At 38.7% G+C, this 7,368-nt stretch overlaps 1 non-coding gene across 1 annotated transcript; it reads right to left on the bottom strand.

Moving 5' to 3' along the window:
- Positions 1 to 361: 361 nt before the first annotated feature.
- LOC130952071 (small nucleolar RNA R71) lies at positions 362 to 465 on the bottom strand. The gene has a single exon (XR_009074251.1). It is a non-coding gene; the product is annotated as a small nucleolar RNA R71 (small nucleolar RNA).
- Positions 466 to 7,368: the final 6,903 nt, after the last annotated feature.

The raw sequence follows: 7,368 nt of genomic DNA, 5'->3' as shown, positions 1-7,368 counted from the left end.
AGTTTGATGGAAGAAGCATCTCAATTCCTGCTATTAGAGCAAACAATTTTGAGCTGAAACCTCAATTAGTTGCTCTAATGCAACAGAACTACAAGTTTCATGGACTTCCATCTGAAGATCCTTACCAGTTTTTAACTGAGTTCTTGCAGATTTATGAGACTGTTAAGACGAATGGAGTAGATCCTAAAGTCTACAGGCTCATGCTTTTCCTCCTGAAGTCTACAGGCTCATGCTTTTCCCTTTTGTTGTAAGAGACAAAGCTAGAACATGGTTGGACTCACAACCTAAAGATAGCCTGGACTCCTGGGATAAGTTGGTCACGGCCTTCTTGGATAAATTCTTTCCTCCTCAAAAGCTGAGCAAGCTTAGAGTGGATATTCAGACCTTCAAGCAAAAAGATGGTGAATCCCTCTATGAAGCTTGGGAAAGATACAAGCAGATGACCAAAAAGTGTCCTTCTGACATGTTTTCAGAATGGACCATATTAGATATATTCTATTATGGTCTATCTGAGTTTTCTAAGATGTCATTGGACCATTCTGCAGGTGGATCCATTCACCTAAAGAAAACGCCTGCAGAAGCTCAAGAACTTATTGACATGGTTGCAAATAACCAAGTCATGTACACTTCTGTGAGGAATTCCGTGAATAATGGGACGCCTCAGAGGAAGGAAGTTCTTGAAATTGATACTCTAAATGCCATATTGGCTCAGAACAAAGTGTTGACTCAGCAAGTCAACATGATTTCTCAAAGTCTGAATGGATGGCAAAATGCATCCAACAGTACTAAAGAAGCATCTTCTGAAGAAGAAGCTTATGATCCTGAGAACCCTGTGACAAACCCCAATTTGACGGTTTATCTTGTATTAAATTTAGGGGATTTTATCACCTTTTACCCACATTTATTCAATGAAATAGCATGGTTTTGTATATTCTCCTTTAATTGTCCTTAAGAGTGAAAACATGCTTTTTAGGTCTTAAAATAGCTAAATTTAATTCTCCTTGATTCCATTAGATGCCTTGATATGTTTGCTAAGTGATTTCAGATTTAGAAGGCAAAGATTGGATCAAGGGAATGAAGAAAGAAGCATGAAAAGGTGGAGAACTCATGAAGAAATGAAAGAACCGGAAAGCTATCAAGCCGACCTCTTCGCACTTAAACGACCATAACTTGAGCTACAGAGGTCCAAATGATGCGATTCCAGTTGGGTTAGAAAGCTAACATCTGGGGCTTCGAAATGATATAAGATTTACCATAGTTGCCACACGTATGGTGGCGCGTACGCGCATAGTACGCGCACGCGCCGTTGCTGCCACCTAGTCCACTTAAAGCAAAACGTGGCCAGCGATTTTAGAAGCCTTGTGGGCCCAATCCAACTCATTTCTGATGCTATTTAAGCCAAGGATTGAAGAGGAATCAAGTTAACTTTTGACCATTAGTTCAAGTTTAGTTTTAGAAGTAGTTTCTAGAGAGAGAAGCTCTCACTTCTCTCTAGGATTAGGATTAGGATTAGGATTAGACTTAGTTCTTAGATCTAGAATTCAATTCACCTTCTTCTACTTCTATCTCTCAACTTTTTGTTGCTACATTCATCTTCTTCTATTCTTTTGTTGTAATTTCCTTTATGTTGTTCTTGTGTTTTTGTTGTAGATCTACTTTTGTTTCTTCTACTTTCTTCCAATTCAATTCAAGGTAATTCATAAGAGATGTGTTTCTTTTGATTGTTGTTATTAATTCTTCGCAATAATTGTTGTTAGATTCTATTCTTGTTATCAATTTACTATGCTTTCCTTTTATGCCTTCCAAGTGTTTGATGAAATGCTTGGTTGGATTTTAGTGTAGGTTTTGTTCCTCTTGGCCTAGGTAGAGTAATTAGTGACACTTGAGTTGTCTAATTCCTTTGTTGATTGATAATTGGAGAGATTGCTAATTGGTTTGGAGTGCACTAAAGCTAGTCTTTCCTTGGGAGTTGGCTAGAACTTGTGGCTCAAGTCAATTCATCCACTTGACTTTCCTTTATTTAGTAAGGGTTAACTAAGTGGTAGCAATGAACAATTCTCATCACAATTGAGAAGGATAACTAGGATAGAACTTCTAGTTCTCATACCTTGCCAAGAGCCTTTTATAGTTGTTAGTTTATTTTCATTGCCATTTACTTTCATGTCTCTTATCCAAAACCCCAAAACAACTCAAACCAATAACAAGACACTTCATTACAATTCCTAGGGAGAACAACCCGAGGTTTGAATACTTCGGTTTATAAAATTAGGGGTTTGTTACTTGTGACAAACAATCTTTTGTATGAAAGGATTTTTTATTGGTTTAGAAACTATACTTGCAACGAGACTTCAATAGTGAAATTCTAAACCGTCAAAAATCCAATCATCAAAATGGCGCCGTTGCCGGGGATTGCAATGGTGTTGTGTTATTGGTTATTGTATATATGTGAATATTGTGAATAGCTTGATTTTTGGATTGCTTGTTAGTTTTTGCTAGTCTTAGTGTTTTGTTTCATTATTTCTTATTAGTTTTTTGTTTCTTATTTTCTCTTGCTACCATGAATTCTCACTTTGGCTATGAGTGTAATTACAACTATGTTGTAGGTGATGAGAACTATAATGAGAATGTGTATCAAGAATGGGATAACCAAAGGTGGGAGGAACCATATGCTTATGATCAATCCTCATGGCAACAACCCCCACCAATGCACTATGAAGAAGAGCCATTCCATGATGCATACCAATTCAATGGCTATGGTGAATCTCCTTGTGACTTTCAAGAACCACCACCATATGCCTATGAGTCATATCCTCAACATGAGCCTCAACCACACTCTCAAGCCTATTTTCACCAAACACCTCCATATGACCATGATTCATATCCACTACACCAACCACCTTTTGAACCATATGAGCCATACATGGAACCACAATTCCAAGATTACTACTCCCAAGAACCATTTCAATACACACCACCACCTTACCAAGAAGAACCACCTTCCTATAATGAACCATTTCTCCAAGACAATGAACCCTCCTATCCACTCCAATCTTCAATGGATGAAATCCTTAGCCTTATACTTCAAGGGCAAGGAGAAATGCAAAGGGAGACACTAGAATTTATGGCTACTTTGACCAAGGTAGTAAGCAATTTAGTCTCCCAATATTTGAGTACTCAAGGCACTCCCATGGTTACATGTGGAGAATCAATTGAAAAGCATAGCATGAAGGAGAGATTGGAAACTCCGGTGGAGAATAAGGAATGCTACTTTGTGTTAGAACAATTGGAGGAACCTATGGTCATTGAAGAAGAGGAAGAAGTGGTTGAAGACTTAGGAGATGCGGAACCCCCTTGGGAACTTAGAATTGAAGAAAACCCCTCCAAGAAGATTGAATTTGATGTTGAGGAGGAAAGTGCACAATCTCCAAAACAATTTTTGAATGAAGACTTGGAAGGAATGAAGCAAGAATTGAGTTCCCTTGGTAATGAAGATCATGCATCCAATTTTCTTGGTGGAAAATCCTTTAAATGTGAAGAACCTTCTCCTAATGAATTTGAAAGTGATGTGGAGGTAGATTTTTCTCGTCCTCCAATTTATGATTTGAGTGATGGAGAAGAGCTAGATGAATATGATGAACAAAGGATTGAAAATAAAGAAGTTTATGAAGAGATGGAAGTTGACAAGGAAGAATACAAGGGAGGAGAGCTGGCAAGCACATTGGAGATACCTCTCCCCAAGCCACCACCATCTATCTTTTCATTCAAGTGGGTAAATTTTTTATACTTAAGCTTTATTATCCCCCTTGAATATGGTTTGCTTGAGACGGATGGTCAACTTAGACATATTTATGGCTTTAAGAGTAAAAAGGAGATGGTTAGTGGTTTGAAATATCATTCTAGGTTCATCATGGTTGCATACTCAAAGCTTAATTGTAAGAGTTGGTGTAGAACTAGATTGCTTGGGTCTAGAAGGATGCTTGGTCACTTTGTTGAGAATTCACCTTGCTCACCACCCACATGGATTAATGATAATCAACTTGGAGATGGGTGTGAAGACAAAATATGGGATCCGGGAACACATGAGGATCAACATTGGGAGCCCATGGTTTGTGAAGAACGCCATCAAAGCTTGGAGATATTAATCTTGCATGATGGAGCCTATTGGAAGTCCAAGCATTGGTGGAAGTTCCAAGATGAGTACAAGCACAAGCCACCTTGAGAGAAGCTCCCCATAAGTCCAACTTAAGGACTTAAAATAAAAGTGCTAGGTGGGAGACACCCCACCATGGTAATATCTTTTCATTTTCTCTTTTGTAAATATTTGGTAGAATTAGTCTAATTTCATGTTTTGTTTAAGTTAGTTGAGTGTATTTGGTAGTTTAGTATGTTAAATAAGGTTTTATGGTGTTTTGGTAGCCGTTTGGAGGTTTAGAATGCTTAGATTGGTGCAAAAACATAGAAAAAAATTTTTTGAAAAACAGAGCACCATCCACGCGTACGCGCACTGCGTGCGTACGCGTGCATCAAGCATTTTGGACCATCCACGCGTGCGCGCCATACACGCGTACGCGTGGATTGAGAAGTTCCACCGTCCATACCTTGACCCGAGAGTTAGGCTTGCACCATGCGGAAATTGGGCCTGAGGCACAAACCAATTCACGCGTATGCGCACATGACGCGTACGCGCCACTCTCGAAATAAACCATCTGCGCGCGCGGGGCATGCGCGCGTACGCGCGGATTTCCTTCCTTCACCACATTTCTTTTCTTCTCCTCTTTCCATTTCTTTCCTTCTCATCTCTTCTTCCCTTCTTCTACCCCTCATCCAAAACTTCCAAACACCATTGATAACCATTTATTTTAGTTAGTTAGTTAATTAGTTAGTTAGTTAGTTGATTAGTTAGCTTTAGTTTAGTTTTCATTTTATTTTCTCTCTTTTCATTACAAGTGTTGGATTATTGACTTTGTTTACTATGCATTGCTTCCCCCTTATTGCCTAAATGCTAATTTAGCATTAATGTTTTTAGATAATCTTTGTTGGATTCTATGATTGAGGTTATGATGAGCGGATAATTTATACGCTTTTTGGCATTGTTTTTATATAGTTTTTAGTAAGTTTAAGCTACTTTTAGGGATGTTTTCATTAGTTTTTATGTTAAATTCACATTTCTGGACTTTACTATGAGTTTGTGTGTTTTTCTGTGATTTCAGGTAAATTCTGACTGAAATTGAGGGATTTGAGCAAAATTCTGAAAAAGGCTGACAAAAGGACTGCTGATGCTGTTGGATTCTGACCTCCCTGCACTCGAAATGGATTTTCTGGAGCTACAGAACTCCAAATGGCGCGCTCTCAACGGCGTTGGAAAGTAGACATCCAGGGCTTTCCAACAATATATAATAGTCCATACTTTATTCGAATAATGACGACGTAACTTGGCGTTAAACGCCAAGTTCATGCTACTGTCTGGAGTTAAACGCCAGAAAAACGTCATGATCCGGAGTTAAACGCCCAAAACACGTCATAACCTGAAGTTTGACGCCAAGAAATGCCTCTACACGTGGAATGATCAAGCTCAGCCCAAACATACACCAAGTGGGCCCCGGAAGTGGATTTATGCATCAATTACTTACTCATGTAAACCCTAGTAGCTAGTCTAGTATATATAGGACATTTATCTATTGTATTAGACATCCTGGATTGTATTTTCTATCCTGTGATCACGGTTTAGGGGGCTGGCCATTCGGCCATGCCTGGACCTCTTGCTTATGTATTTTCAACAGTGGAGTTTCTGCACACCATAGATTAAGGGTGTGGAGCTCTGCTGTACCTCAAAGATTAATGAAGTTCTATTTTCTTTTATTCTTGTTCCAAGTTATTCATTCGTACCCAAGAACATGATGAATGTGATGAGTTAATAACCCTCATTATTATTCTCACTCATGAACGCGCGTGATTGACAACCACTTCCGTTCTACATGCAACACAAGCTTGAATGTGTATCTCTTAGATTTCCCAACAGAATCTTCGTGGTATAAGCTAGATGGATGGCGGCATTTATGAGGATCCGGAAAGTCCAACCTTGTCTGTGGTGTTCCGAGTAGGATCCTGGGAATCCGGAAAGTCTACCTTGTCTGTGGTGTCCGAGTAGGATTCCGGTAATGAATGACTGTGACGTGCTTCAAACTTGTAACCTGCTGGGCGTAGTGACAACGCAAAAGAATCAATGGATTCTATTCCAGTAGGGAGGGAACCAACCGGTGATTGGCCGTACTGTGACAGAGTGCGTGAGCATTAGCTTTCACTGCGAGGATGGGATGTAGCCATCAACCATGGGTGATGCCTCCAGACTGGTTAGCTGTGCGAGTGACAGCCGCATAGGATATTTCCCCGAGAGGATTGAAAGTAGCCACAGTTGATGGTGAACCCCTATACAAAGCTTGCCATGGAAAGGAGTAAGAAGGATTGAGTAGACGGAATAGGAGAGCAGGCGTCCGTGAGCTCTACAGCACCTTCATTCCGCTTATCTGAAATTCCTACCAATGAATCTACATAAGTATTTCTATCCCTTTTATTATTCCCTTTTATTTACAATTCAATAATCACAATTACCCTTTAATCTCCCTGACTGAGATCTGCAAGGTGACCATAGCTTGCTTCATACCAACAATCTCTGTGGATTCGACCCTTACTCACGTAAGGTTTATTACTTGGACGACCCAGTACACTTGCTGGTTAGTTGAACGGAGTTGTGAAACAATCAAGGCCAATTTCTAAAAGGAATAATTTTACAATGATGCCAAAAGGCACAAAATAGGAATCACAATTTCGTCCACCAAGTTTTTGGCGCCGTTGCCGGGGATTGTTCGAGTATGGACAACTGACGGTTCATCTTGTTGCTCAGATTAGGTAATTTTCTTTTCAAAATCTTTTTCAAAAATTTTTCTTTTATTTTTCGTTTTTCCAAAAATTATTTTCGAAAATAATTAATAAAAATCCAAAAAATTAGAAAATCATAAAAACCAAAAATATTTTATGTTTCTTGTTTGAGTATTGAGTTAATTTTTAAGTTTGGTGTTAATTGCATGCTTTAAAAATCATTCTTGCATTTTTTCGAAAATCCCATGCATTCATAGTGTTCTTCATGATCTTCAAGTTGTTCTTGACAAGTCTTCTTGTTTGATCTTGATGATTTCTTGTTTTATGTCTTTTCTTGTTTTTCATGTGCATTTTTGCATTCATATTTTCCATGCATTAAAAATTTCTAAGTTTGGTGTCTTGCATGTTTTCTTTGCATTAAAAATTTTTCAAAATTATGTTCTTGATGTTCATCATGATCTTCAAAGTGTTCTTGGTGTTCATCTTGACATT

This window comes from Arachis stenosperma, chromosome 9, assembly GCF_014773155.1.
Source record: "Arachis stenosperma cultivar V10309 chromosome 9, arast.V10309.gnm1.PFL2, whole genome shotgun sequence".
NCBI classification, from domain to species: domain Eukaryota; kingdom Viridiplantae; phylum Streptophyta; class Magnoliopsida; order Fabales; family Fabaceae; genus Arachis; species Arachis stenosperma.
Note: the sequence above shows the minus strand (reverse complement) of the source record. Positions and strands in the feature narration are given on the sequence as shown.